A 15,506-nucleotide genomic window follows, 5' to 3' on the forward strand; every position below is an offset into this window, starting at 1 on the left:
ATTTTTATTTGATCCTCTGCCACCAATTAATAAGGACATGGAATTTTATGTTAATTATTTACAATTGTAAAAAAAATAGCCCGAAATTCATTCACTTCATCCCTTTGAAATGGAACTTTTAATTGCATTTCAAACATTTTCTCTTTTATTGCAATACAATAATTAACGCAAAAAAAACTCACGGCATGATAGTAAATTCAAATTAAATTACCTGTTGAAAAAATGATGACACAGAACAGAATCCAGCGATTCATGGTGCGTGTGTGTGTGTGGCTTTGTCGAAAATCCTCCCAAATTTACGTTGAAAAGCTCATTTTCACACCAAATCACTTCCAATTCGGTGATTCTTCGCAAGTGTCTTTATCACACGCACAACACTTGCAATTCCTTCGCACTTTCACACCAACCGGAACAAGTTCATGATGTCGAATCACACGCTGTAATTGATAAATTTTCACGTTGGCAAAAATTAGTTGGTGTGACTGAGAGGAACAGAGGCGATTTGGCGCATTATATTCTTCTTTTTTTTCGCCCATCACAAGCAAAAGCACATGCCGTATATAAATCCCATTGATAAACGGCTCAGCGAAGCGAAAGAAGATCCCCTTTCGCTCGGGGAAGATTAAAAGGACATGAGAGAGAAAAGACGGAAGATGGTGAGAAATGAAGGATGAAATGGAATCACTTTAATTCAACCAATCCCTTCGGTAAACATTGAAAATGGATTATCTCATTCATTGGAGTTTACGTCTTCCTTTTCACACCCCCACAGTCAAGGTGGAATTTTCCTCACGGATAAATCACCATATCTGGGCAACAACTTCGAAGAATCACAGTGGCAACGAGTGGAATTGGAACACTTTAGCCAATAACTCAATTATGTGAAATTATTCTCTATTCACAAACAATACACAAACAAAAATTTCCCTTAACTTGCAAAAATTCTCAGAAATAAAAGAGATTGAATAATATTCCAATGTCAAGACAATTTCCATAACAAATCTCTAATCAAGTTAATGTTTTTAAAATCAACCCAGAGTTTATTGTATGTAAAGAATATTGAAATATTGAATTGAAATTATGTTCCGGTTGAAAAATGCAGTAAGTTTATGTTAGATTTAAGTTGAAAATTGAAACACTAGTTTTTACTATTTCAAACATTTTTATCATTATTATTAATCTGCAAATATCTTGCAAACATGCATCAATCCGCAATTGTGACTCTTATTTTCAGGCATAAACATGAAAGATGTGTGCAGTAAATTAATTTTAACGTAGATTTACTAAAATATTACGAAAAATTTCTTATTTCTAACTTCACGTGAAAATTCACAGCACATCGATTTGTCTCAGAGGATTTCGGATATTCATTAGATAATTTCATGTACTGTAGGTCAAACTTTATTATGGAATTTAGTCACAAAGTGACGTCCTTATCGACAGGACATCACATTAAAAATGCAGAAAAAAAGCTTTTACTCCACCAAATGTGATGCCGAACGGAAAAATTCCAGGTCAGTGAACCGCATTGTTTACACATTTCTTGGAAGGACATCGCAATGACGAACGTTTTTGTGTACCAAAGTTCAGTGAGTGGAATCAAACAGGTTGAACGTCAAAATAGGTTTGATATCAAAGACACAGAGAATATTTGCATTTCCAGGAAGTCACCGAGATATCCTCAAAGTCAAAATGAGACATTTGAGAATCTCTCCTCCAATGTTCAATGTTTGTTTGTTCTCTTCTCTTCACCACTGTTGATTCGAAGAACAACCACCAAGTAATATTAATAGGTTATCTTTATGGAATACTTTGGTAGAATTTAGCATGTGTTCTTTTTGTTCTTTTACATAAAAAGAAGAAAAAGAAGAGAGAAATACCAGCTTAGATGGGATTTCTCATGCTGTGAAGCATTGAAAACATCCTAAAAATTCTCAAGCATCCAGTGAAAGTACAACAAAAAAAAAGTGAAAGGGATTCACGGGGTAAAAATAGGAATGAATTCCACAAGAGCGAGAGAGAGAATTTCTCATCCCCAACCATAAACAATTCGCTGGGGTTGAAGAGCAGTGAGAAGCTGAAATGAAGACACTCACAAGGTTAAATTGTGACACCCAAAATTGTCTCTCCAACACACTTATCAATCCACAATTTCAGTAATATTCCACACCAGAGCAATTGGATAATTGCAGGAAGTGAAATTGAGACCGGCACTGTAAATTCCGTGTATTCGCGCCACAACACCGCGTTGCGCCTCAGAGTTTTCGCAATTGAAATCCAACTCACTTCTTCGACGTCTGGCAAACAACTGGCGCGATTTTCACTCCGCTGAACCTCGCGGCGCCACTTCTCTCACTGGAAGTCACCATCAGACCTTCCAGGAACGTCATTTCCAGCGAGAGAGAGAGTTGCCAAGTTCTCTCTCTCTCTCTCTCTCTCGTCCCGAATCTCTCCTTCCCCATCGAGCCGCCTTTTGTCATTTCCCACAAATACGACACGGGGGAGCTTTTCCTTGCGTGATTTCAGCAAATTGAACGGATTTTTTCCCTCTTCATAACAACTTTCGCCATCCCTCCGCATTTCGCTGTGCATTTGATGGAAGGATTGTTAATTTTCGCAGGTTTTTAGATATTTCAGGAATGTCATTTACAAAATTTATCACTCAATTTCACACCAAAACCATCGCAAAATTACACTTTCAGACGCCACATTTTCTGGCGCTTTTGGGTTAATATAGATTCCAGCAAATCAAGGAGGGACTAATTAAGGGGAAAATATGTATGCTCTTAAGCTGTACACCACTTCCAACACTTTAAATTTTTCAAAATATCCTAAGGTTTTATGTGATATTTCTGTAAAAATTCACTTGAAATCGCTTTTTTCGGCCCTTTTTCCCACCATAACCTCAAAAATATCACTAGAAGGTCTTAAAAGACTCAATTTTGAAGCTATCTAGATGATAAAATTGCTGTTTCACTGTCAAAATCGTTGGAAAAAGTGGTGTAAATAAATATTTTTCAAGTACACAATAATCTTTTTGAGGTTATGTTCGACTTCAACACAATGTTCAGTGTTTAGCAATGTTTATCGCATAAAAATGCTAAATTCTGCCAATGTCTAGTAATCTTGGTGACTTTAGTATAAGAATTGATGGAATAAAATGCAAAACATTTACGAAATCCGTTCGTGATTCGTTACATAACCTAGAAAAAGATTATTTCTTCATAAAATTCAAAACAAAAAAATGTAAAGAATCGGGATGATTTGGTAGCAAAGTAAGCACGTAGGAAAGAGAAATTGTAGGTTTTACAACACTTCCACTTCTTAAGTACTTCTTGCTGAGCTGTACACCACTTCTAGACTGTATTATCACCCCCTTGGGACAAATAAGGATTAAAATCTGTAGCACAAATTCCTCGAATAAAGGCTATATAGATTTCAACTGAAGACAAATTAATTGACCTGAAAATCAAGGCGAATCATTTGAAATGCGATTATTTCTCTTAGTAAATGGAACAACTCTTCTCTGGGCTTGTTTGCTTCGCTTGAGATGCGTCACAGAAGAGGTCTTGATTGTTGTTGGCCAGTAAGTCACTCACGTTTGGGTAAACAATAAAACCTCTTTTTGCCCCGCTTTGCCGCCCACCGTCATCCTCGATGCTCTTGCGAGCGGAAAGACGCGAACAAGCGACGCAGAGATGTGAACTCTGGGCCAGAGCACCAGAGCGGAAACGATTCCAGGAAGCTGGAATAATTTCATATTCCTCAACTCATAATCTCACAAACTCAATGCGAATCCCTGGTGCAATCCTTTTGCGCCCAGGCGAGTGCATCTGCTCTCAATCTGGACGAAGAGTGCGCGCACGAGAAACGCCAGCTGGCTGGCAAATCAATTGTCCGTGACATCCTCAAGCACACACTTATCAAAAGTGACGCGGCGTTGGAAGGAGTTGAGCGACAAAAAAGACGATGAACGTCCCACTTCCGCTTCCATTGTTATAATTTCCTCCTTCGTGTGGCGTAACGGAATTTAATCAAAACAACCCATTTCACTATTCAAATTACACCTCACGCGGTCCGCGCACGGTTTTTCTCTCTCTCAGCGATGGTGTTTCCATCAAGGAGGAAACACTCCCCAACTATATGGCGACACTTTTGCTATTTATTTCCAGCTAATCCCTCGAGGGGCGAAGCAATGGGACGTGAAGAGCGCTTGCTTGTGAATTACTTCAAATGGTTGCGGTGTTCGAGATAGAGGAATCTCTCAACGCAAGAGTTGGAATCGGGTCAACATTGCACAGCTGGCAATCAGAGTCACGAAGACTTTGCCAGGAGGAATAAAATGTAACTGGAGAATTTGAACCGTTTTTAAATAAATATTGAGCTAAAAATTCGCAAAATCGACTAAAATGACACCAGGAAGGCTAAGTATGACGAAAAAAGGCCCTAAACGGTTAGAAATATCGACATGCGATTTACAACCAAAAGTTAAAAGTTGTACCGAGGCTAGATCATGCTGATGTCGGCCATTTTGAATACCCCCAAAATAGATTTTCCTCATTTACTCAGCCTCTATAGCATGGATTGGGTCCAAATTCTAGTATATCATAGCTGGCCTCAAGACCTTTCCAACGAAACACCACTTAAGGACCTAGGTTCTTCCGTACCCTAGATATTAGGGATCAAAGTTTGAAAATTTTAATGGTCATAACTCCGCTTCTTATTAACCGATCGGAATAATTTTAAGTTCATTGGAAAGGTCTCGTAAAACGCTATCTCCAACTCGAACATCGTAATTCGATAAGACCACCGCTAGGAGCGCTAAAGTTGTAAAACCGATTATCAAAACTTTAAATTTGTATTACTCAAAAACGAGTCGATGGATTTGCTTTAAACTTTACACTGTTTGAATTTCTTGTATTACAAGTAAGATTAATAAGCTAGCCTTGGCCTTCGCTTATCACGTCCTTTTATCTTAGCACCACAAAAAATTATCACAACAGAGATGGCATTTGTGAAATTTATAGAAGTTCAAGACTTCTCGAACTCTTGAAAAGTTTCAACTTTTGCGAATTAATAAACTTTTTTTTCTCCTATTAATTTAATCTCCTCGCATAAGCTCATGATTCCTCAGGATTGTCAATGACAAGACGGACACACAAGATGCCATTTGCTACAATCTCTGCCCGCAAATTACCCACACACACACCCATAACTGAATGTTGTGTTCAGCGATCATAAAAGCCTACGGGGAGAATTGTGCGTAAAATTGTGAAATATCAAAATTTTATATTTCAATTATTAAATATGCCCTTTTCCACCCGCGTTTAAACTTTTTATTGCCCCTCCTGGCGAAGGTGATTTCGCCGCATTAAATGGCATTAGCAGAAGTGCCTCAACTTCAATTTTTCCCTCCCCCTCACCGCCACAAGTGTGCGCGCGAAGAAGGGAAATTTATTACAAGTGTGTCAACCAATATTCCCTTTTTTCCGGGCGGCAAAATTTAATGAAGGACTTAATTTATGACTTGGTGTTTCTTTTCGGCCTCCTGATTAATTTTACTCTCCTTCTCTCTCTCTCTCTCTCGCTCTCCCTGATGGTTTCCCTGCGAGGGCGGGGAAAATGTGTTATAAAATTTGTTGTTTTCTTGGCCGCGCGCTCAAAAAAATGTTGACGTGTGCGGAAATTTCTGATTTATTGCTGAAGAAAGTCGTGGACGTTAATTTGAATTTTTTTCCTCACGCCAAAATAGATTCTTTTGATCGGCAACTCTTTGTGTTGAAAATTGGGAAAAATGCTCTCTTGGCATCCAATCAGCAATAATCAATACGGAAAAATTCTTCTGTGTCGCTGATTGAGGAAACACACACACACACAGGGGATAGAAAGTGCAGTGGAAAATGCCATCGGAGAGGAACAAACGAGTGTACATTGGCAAAAAACATCTCCCCATCAGTCATGTGACGAAAAATCGTGTGTGTGTCCGAAAGAAATGGAGTAAATTAAATTTTCCACCGATGGTGTAGCCATTTTTTGTCCACCACCTCAAAGGCATAGGGATGCAGAGCGACATTCTCCCACTGGAGCACGTCCAAGAGTTGTCACAGAGTGTCCAAATGGGCGCGCGACCCCACAAAGGTTGGGGGGCTGGGGCTGATTCTGTCCTTTGCCATCTCTTTTGATACCGACAACATGCTTTATGACGACCACTTTGACATTTTCTCCGGAGGGTGACGCAATTAAATTTCCTCCCTCCGCGCGCATCAATCCAACCCTCTGGATGGATCGTCCTAGTTTTCTCTCTTTCTCTCACTTTTTTTCCCGCCACCTCAGCAAAACTGCACTGAGAGGAAATGTAACGATGATGGGGATGAGGCATTATTAATTTTATTACAAGCGAATTAAGTGACTTTTCTCGTCTCTCTCTCTTCGGGGGTTTGAATGTTTGTGCCATGCAAACAGACAAAAAGCCACCACCATGAATATGCCAGAGCGAATTTGCACGGAATTTTGTGCAAATTTGCAAAATTTATCAAAACACCCTCGAGCATTTCACTCCCCCCCCCCCCGCAGGGGTGGAGATTGCAAGGAAAAGCGTTCCACACACTTTGGCGCCATCTCCTTGTCGTTCAACCGTCAATTTGACTTTACTCTCGCACGTGGCTCAACTTGAAATCACAATTATACGCCATTTCCTAAACCCATCGTCATCACTCATTCCAGTGGCGTATTGTATAGCTATGGAATTCCAACCTGAATAGAGGGAATAGACGATTTTCTTGATAGGAATACGCAATCAGAAGTTGACAAGCTCGCATAAAGACGATAAAGATGAGATAAGAAATGAGCAAGGGGAGGATAATATGCTTCAAATCTATACACCACTTCCTTGACACTTCTGGAAGTCTTCTGCACAATCTTCAACGAAATCTTCAAAGACATTTTCCATCGTCTTTTAGACTCCTTCAACTGATTCTCACACTAAACTCTTACTTATCACTGGACTTATCAAATTGTGAGGTTATGAATTTCTATATTTAAATAATTATAAAATAATTATACATATAATATTGGAAATAAGCAATTTTAAAGTCATGCAAAATTTATATTAGTTAATGCATTGTTTAGGGAAGAAGACGTTGGGATTTCTTTTATAATTCATTCACTTGTTATAGAGCTTGTAATTGGCATCATATTCTGTCACTGATCTGTAATAAATTGATTTTCACCCCATTTCCTTGGAAAATTGTCAGAAGTAAGTTCAATTTGTCTCAATAAAATCACAAATTTATAAACTCTCTGAAATCTTCGCTACGCCACTGTAGCAGAAAAAATTTAATCGCTATGAAGTGGGATAAGATCGAGGTGGAATATATTTCTGCCATTCATCTTTAATGATTTTCCAGGGAAAGGAGATAAATCTTTCCACTCCAGCGATAAGACTAGCTGGCAGCTAATGAGTCCAAAAGTTGAAGGATGATTCCCTTTCTGTGCGTGTTTTGTGCCTCGGAAGAGCGATTCAGGGAAAATGAATTGCGTGATTTGAAGGATTCTTCTCTCCACCCTTAAAAGCGTGTAAATCCCTCAACTCTCACCCCCGCCAAACCCCCAAAAGAGATCGGTCACAGAAGTCGACAGGTTGCAAGAGGAGAAATATTTGATGATGATTCGACCGAATGACGGAGGACTAAAGGTCGGAATCCATGTTAAGGCATGTCCTGATGGTTTGGGAGGGGGTGGAAAGTTGAGCCAAAGTGGCTGGAAGTTCAAACAAAATCCTTCGTGTCTCAATATCATACATAATTCATTTCTCTGCTGTTCTCTATCCGAAAGTCCTTGCCGAAAATATTACACCTCCACCCACCCACAAAACACCGCATCTTCTTCGCACTCATCCTTGCAACAATGCCATGACTTCTCTTCCCCTCGTGAAAAATTCATAAAGATTATTTTCACAACACCCACACCATGAGAAGATACTCATAGAATTTTCTTATATTTTTATGCTCCAACAACTTTTACCAATCCTTCCTTCCGTCTTTGTGCGCCGTGCAAGAACACAACCGGGTATTGTTTCACCCATGGAATATGCGAAAGTGTGACTGGCGGAGATGGTGGATTTCAGAGTGTGAGAGACACAACTTCTCCGGAGTAAAGAAAATACAATCATGAATATTACAGAAATTATTCTATGGCACAAGAAGTGGAGACACGGAAGAGCAGCTCAAGATTCGCTTTATGGCGTTTCTCTCTCTTCCTCCTTCTTGCTCTGGCGAATGTTCCAAAGTTGATATACAATGGGAAAGTGTGTGAAATATGACATTGGATTTTCCTAAAAAAAAAAATTGACTGCAAATTTCCAGATTTCGAGCTGCACTTTTGCAGAATTAATATATGATTGCTTCTTTTTCTATTCCTCCGTCGTAATTCTCTTCTCTTCTTCTCACATTTTGTTCTCTTCCTTTTGGAAGAATCGCTAAGAAGCTTCTGCTGTCTTGCTATAGGAAATGAATGCACAGTTCTTTTCCTCTATAATATGGAAAAATATATTCTCTATCAGGTATTCAATATTTCTACCAAACTTTACTGAAACTTTCAACAATTCACGCAAAGCTCTTGCGAATGGATGTAAAAGAGATGGAGAGAAATGTATGGATTAGATGATATCCGAGATACTTAATTACCCAGACGGGAATCTTCTTCTCTGATGCCATTTTAAAACACCCTCAGTATTGTTTTTCGAGGGATTTTCTCTTGGGTATCCTCTGGCGCTTGAGAAATACCCTTGGCGAGCGAGCTTAAGTTTCCCTTTGCGGAAGGCAAGAATGAAGAATAAGATTCATGTTGTGCACTTTCACTCTGCTGCTCGATATAATTCCACGCCAGAGAGAGATATGCGGGCTCTTGAGCACCCTTGGATATCTGTCCTCAGGGTTTTCAAGCTCATCCCTTATGCTCAAAACTGTTGCTCACATCAGCATTAATGCTGCATTAGTTGAACATTTTCCATTATTCATGCCAACTGCGGAGATGGATTTATTGAATATTCCAAATTCCGTTTCCCCACCCGTTATTTACGATGTGGGCGGGGGTGAAAGTCACCCCCGCTTCTGGTTCAATATGTTGCATTTTGTCTCGAATGTCACCTGCAATGAATCATTTCCCTCCATTTCTCCCAACTGATTTTCCTCACCCAAAACTTCCTAAATCAGTTGACCATCGCGTGACGAGATTCCAGCAGAGGTTTTAATAATCAATTGCTCAATTGTTTTGTTTGGTGTGAAGTAATTTAAAAGTCAATTATCTCTAAATTTAGTGCACGTGAAATCCCAATTATTTTTTCAATAATGGATGTAACAAGGGGGAAAATCACTCGCACATTTAGACCATTAATTTTGTGACTTTTTTTCTTTTATTTTCACAGTTTTCGCATCAAAAAATTGTATGTTATGTAAAATATTTAGTGGTTTATGTATTAAAATTTTATCTAAATATCCCTAAATCACCTTGTGACTTGCCCTTTTGATTTTCAATAAAGGAAGAAGTTTATTTTCAGGACAAAACCACACTATTTCAGCTATTATTTTCACGCACACATTTCACTGCAAAAGTGATTGTGAGACATTTCCATAATTACATTTATGAATTGAATGAAAACTCCGCAAAGTGTTTTCCAGCAAAATATCTTCTAATCTAAAATGTAAATTCTCCTCGTTGCGAATTTAATTTCAGAAAAGCTCTCAATAAACTCTCCTGCAATCGCATTTGTTCAGTGCACCGGAATTTGGCAGAGTATATATATATATTAATTTCCTCCTTTTTATCTCACATTCGGATGATTCGATTGAAATTGAAAGAAGTGAGAAGATCTGTAAATTAAGCACTTGTCGAATAAATTGAAAAATTCTTCAACCGAATTAAAACTTTCTCTTTGTGTGTATGTTTTCTTTCACAGTCATTGCGAGGTGAATTTTGCATTTGAGAAAATACACACACAATAAAAGAATCTCACATTTCTCACTCCGATTTTTTTTACCACCCCGAATTTGACGTGATTTATTAACTCATCTCCTGTCTTTCGTCCCTTATTCGCGCACCTTCCACCCGCGAAAAGCCGCACACAGGCTGAAAAATAATGCAGAAGAGGCATCAAATCTCTGGTTTGGATTTAAATTGAGACGAATACTCATCATTTCACCACGTGAATTCACTCATTCTTATTTGTATGTCATCTTCGCTGGTAATTTTTCTCTCCTTGCCACACAACTTTTCATCATTTCTCTCTCTTTTTCTTTTTCTCCCAGCCACGCTATCATTTGCGCGATGTGAGTGAAATATTCTATTCTACAAGCAAGCTAGAATAATAAATTGATTCCATCTCTAGATTAGACAGTTGTCGACATAAACATCATCCTGTGTGGCGAGAGAGCATTTGCTCTTCTCGAACTCCACATTCAAACCTTGTTAGTTTGCAATGGTGGCGCGCAAAAAAGTGGCGATATGAAAATCATTTTCCATATTTCACTTCAAGTGCACTCAACATGGGGTGGATATTTCAAAGAGTTGAGCAACATACATTTCCACTTCACACGCCCACACGAGTGGGTGGAAAGGTAAGAAATGCTCCTCTTATCACAGATTCACTTGATGAGCGTGTCATTCTTCCCCTTTATTATCCATCGCGTGATGCATTTGCAAGAAAACTGAGAGAAGCAGCCAACATTTAAATTTCGCTCTTTCTTGAACTCTTCACGAATAACTGAAAGCAAACTTTATGATTTCACTGATTGAAAAACAAAAACAAAATTGAAGAAAATCTCCCAAAAACTGCGAATTCAACATAAATTGCAATCTAGGGGGAGATGTTGTGGTTAGAAATTGTGTACAGTTCAGTAGAAGTGCATGAATATTTACAATATTACCTATATCTTTAAAAGTTACTTTCAAAGTAAACTCACTGCAATACTTTGAGAATTTTTACACTATTTTCTTCAATAACCATTGTCATAGTTTGTCACGGTTGATGCAAAAGCCATCACTCATTGTATCATTGAGAGTGTCCTTTTGTGACATCCTCTTTGATTGGGGATCCAGTTTCCAGTTTGCAATTACTGGAGCGCGAATGTGAGAATACATCTCAAGTTCCAGTGCGCCTCAACAGCCCGTGGAAGCGCGTATGTGGGTGTCCGTGGGGTGGCACGCCGGAGAGTGGGAATATTGAGTGTCAAGTAGAATAATAATGGTCTAACTGACGGTGTGAAAAGATGTGGTGTGGAAAGAAGAAGAAAAAAATCATATTTAATATTAATGACTTGCCACACTGCAGTGTTAACACGTAAAAAATGGAAGGAATCCCCCTTTTTTCCTCCCTCCGCCTCCCTCCAGCCACCCCCAAACCCAAAATGACAAAGAACATTCACCCACATTTGGCGGTCGCTTTTCCCTAAAACACTCTTTTTTTTTTACTCGTCAGCAAACTCAAATTACTTGAATTGCGTCGGAGATTTTTCACCATTAATTTTCAGTCTGCAATTACTTGTGGTTTCTCGTTTACAAAAGTCTCACAACAAAAGGGGTTTTTCCCCTCCACCCCTAATATGAACATATATATATATATCGTGAAAATTCACATTTCACCCGCTCTGTTTTTTTCCATTAATTTCCCCCCGAGAAAAAAAGGATTTCAGGAAGGAAGATAGCCTTCATTCATGGTTTTTCAATGAAAATCCATCACGCTCTTCTTTACATACCGCAATATATATATATATATATATTGCGGAGTTTTCTTCAGTCCTTTGCCTGTGCATAAATGCACTAATTTGAAAAGTTGTTTGTTCATTAAAAATGAATAAAACCAAAAATTATTCATTGTGATCGAAACAGAGAAAAACGCGATGTCAAACAAACCTATTCTCTCTCTCTGGTGATGTACTTATCAATAATTGAGTCGGTAATTGCTGATTGAAATTCAATAAAGACAATTTGAGTGGCAGTGGAATAAATCCACATTCCAAATGGGCGTACAAGCGATAAATCGCTCTATTCTCCGAGTCTTTTGATGACAAGAAATCGTCTCATCTCATTTTGAAATCCACTGAAAATCTCTCTTTTGCATTTGTATTCAGTCTCACTCAATTTATTCAATGCTAAATTGCTGCGGAGAAAGAAATCACTAAATTGCATCCATTTAGTGCTTGAGGGTGATTTTTTTTCATCTCTATCCACTCAATACAGCACAAATTGTATTATTTATTGACATTCCACTCGATGAACACTCGAGAAAATCAGTCATAATTTCATGTAAAACATTTGTGTGGGCGTTTTCATTATACAAAGACTCTGTTGTTGTTTCCAGTTCGAACTAAAAAGTTACCATTATGAAGAGGAATATTTGCAATTAAGTGTAGCGCAGTTTTTATTATTGTACCACATAAAACCATTCTCAATGAGGCAATTAATTACCGTGACTTGAAGCGCGTGCTACACAATTCACAAGAAACACACCACAGTTAGTAATTGTATGAAGGATGACACAGAAGACAAGAAGAGAAGAAAATTTCTTATAGATTGCCAGAATTTCACAAAATATTTCATACAAAATATATTCACACATAATTACCTGAAATATTAGAGCGTGCAGCATTTCTCAAGTCACTTAAATGACCTTAAGAGAACGAGTTCAAAACGTTGATAGCACACACACACACAGCTTTTAGGTTACATAAAGGGGCGGAGCATACAAGTGGGCGTGGCAGAGATCAGGACAAAAACTCTGTTCAGGACTTTAACGTCTCTTTGATACCGATTTCTCTGTCACTTTGAACTATTGTCAGCGAAATAAAACTCAACTCAGTGCGTCTTTGTAATACGCTTAATCTCTTGCACAAGAACCTCAGGCGATTCAACAAAAAGAAGAACGTCACGCCTCCATTGCGTTGATGCAATAACACTTTCGCGGATTTGCTCAAGTTGTTGATTTTCCAAATTACGGTGTTTTAATTGACAGGGAATCTATATTCAGGAAAAAACACCCTAAAGGCCTTCCTGTTCCAGCCAAATACACATTCCCCGGATTCATGCATATTTCATAGATGATTGGAACTTTATAGTTGATCGCTTTGCCTCCGGCTGTGGATTCTGAATTGAATATTGAATTGTCATCATTTTCCAGCACTGAAAATGCTTGTGACCTATTTTCACTCAAGTTTTTTTCAACTATTAATACTAAAGTTAGATTTTAATCAAGGAGGAGATAATGTGATACAATTTCTGTGCAGAATCTTCAACACTTCAGACACTTCTAAACGTCTCAAAAGGCTTCATCTTGTTTTTCATCGCTTTTTCGGCGCGATTTCTGACTCGTCACAATATAATCTAGGTTTTTCCATCTCAAAAGAAACTTAAGTTCTTCAAATACTTCGATTTCAGACAATTTGAACAATTTCCGTCTTGAATTTCTAGTTAAAATTGGCAGAAAATACATTAAATATATCCTAACCAAATTGTGAGATTATGAATTCGTCTTTAAAAAAAAATACTTCAAGCCTGGAAATGACTAAAAATGGCGATTTTCATCATATTTCCGCTAAATAGTTTTTTATCACTAGAATCTGTTTAAAAAACAATAACATAACCTAAAAAAAAGAATTAGAATTGATTTTTAGAGGTAAAATAGTTTAGAAAATGTCTCAATTTGTTGAAACCGAAGCTTTTGCAATAGAAATATTCTAAATATTTAATCACTTTCAAGCTGTACAGCAACTACCGATCATATTATCTCCCCCTTGATTATAATGACAGTCTCATGAATCTTTGGAAAAATCCTAACTGCTCTCAATTTAAATTCTGGTGCATTAAAGCTCTTTATTCGCATTGGTGAAAAGTGCACAAAAAAGCCATGCTAATTGATTGAAATTTTCCAGGTGAAAATTTGCATTTTGCCCATCCAGAACAACACATTTGAAGGTAGCAAATTAATTCTGTATTAATATATTCTATATATAATATTTTATATTCAGATCATTTAAGCGCCTCTTTTGGGTGCAATAATTGAAAATTATATGCATATTTTGTCGTTCATTGCTCGTGGGAATATTTATAAAACCGCATACGGGATGCATTTTCATGTTGATCCTCTCGTGGTGGGAGGAGAAAAAAAGCGCACATTAATTTCAATTGAATGTCAATTTGACTGGATTTTTATCGGTTTTCATTGAGCACTGAGCAGCTTATAGAGCGATGGTAGAAGTTTCTTGCGGAACATACGATGGAAAATTGGCTGTTTTCCGGACTCAAATGATTTCCTCCAGCGCGTCAGAGGAGATGAAAATTGGATTGCGCGGTGGGGATTTCTTGTGTTACACTTTGCCACTGGTATATACCTTTTGCCAACTATCATTAGAGTCTCCCATCAATTTCAACTTTATATCCTCAATCCGTTCACTCCCGCCGGCGCTTTTATAGCTTGAAATCTCGCGCGCATATGAAAGGACGTGATAAGCGAACGGTTATGGTCAGTTGGGCGTCGCAAACTCGAAATATGGCCAACTCAACCAACCCTGTTTTAATAGAAAAATTTCAAACCGCCATAACTCAGGTTCTATGGCAGTGACAAAAAAGTATAACGCCATTTTGGAAACGTCTCGATCTGGACTATCGAAATATTTAAGAGATTATCTCAAATTAGTATGACTTTGAAATAAAATTATTGACTTTAAAATTTTTAAAATATATTATTTTTGCCATTAGCGCCTCAAACAAGTAGTTAGATGAATTTCAGTTGTTCTAATGAGTTGTAGAGTTTTGCAAGAGTTTTCCAATGAGCCCAAAATTTTTACAATCGGACAAATAAAACCGAAGTTAGAGCGTTTGAAAGTACAAAACTTCGAATCGTCATAACTCCAGTTCTATTGCATCGATGAAAAGTTATAATCTATTTTTAAACACGTTTCAACATGGACTACAACATACTAAAATCTCATCAAAAGACATAACAAATTTGCCGAGATACAGGCGTTTAAACTTTATTCAATATGGCGGCATTCCTTATAACGTCATAGACTAATAGTAAATGCAGCCGGGTAAATAGCGTATATATTGCGAGGTTTTGTATTTTGCGCGATCACAAGTACAGCGGGCTTCGCCCAGCTGTAATTGCCAGAGAAATTATTTTACACTTTGCAACAGCAGAGAAAAAAATCACATCCTTTCTCTCATTCACTCTCTCTCTCTCTCTGGAGCTCTGAATTATGCCAAGAGACGCGATGCAACTTGAAGAAACTCTCCCAATGATTTCATGAAGATATTGCGCTCTTGGTGGAAAGTTTGGGCGGATTATATTGAATGATTGAAGGATTTTCCGAAGGAGCACGTCTGCGAGGGAATTCGTATGCACTCGAACAAGGAGTTTTTTCAATCCAATTTCCGCCCCAGACGATGTCCGATTGTCCGTAAAACTTTTATTGTTCACCAATTTTGATACTTTTATAGTTTTGCCAATTTCATAT

Source organism: Phlebotomus argentipes, unplaced genomic scaffold (assembly GCF_947086385.1).
Source record: "Phlebotomus argentipes unplaced genomic scaffold, Phlebotomus argentipes genome assembly contig_5, whole genome shotgun sequence".
NCBI classification, from domain to species: Eukaryota; Metazoa; Arthropoda; class Insecta; order Diptera; family Psychodidae; genus Phlebotomus; species Phlebotomus argentipes.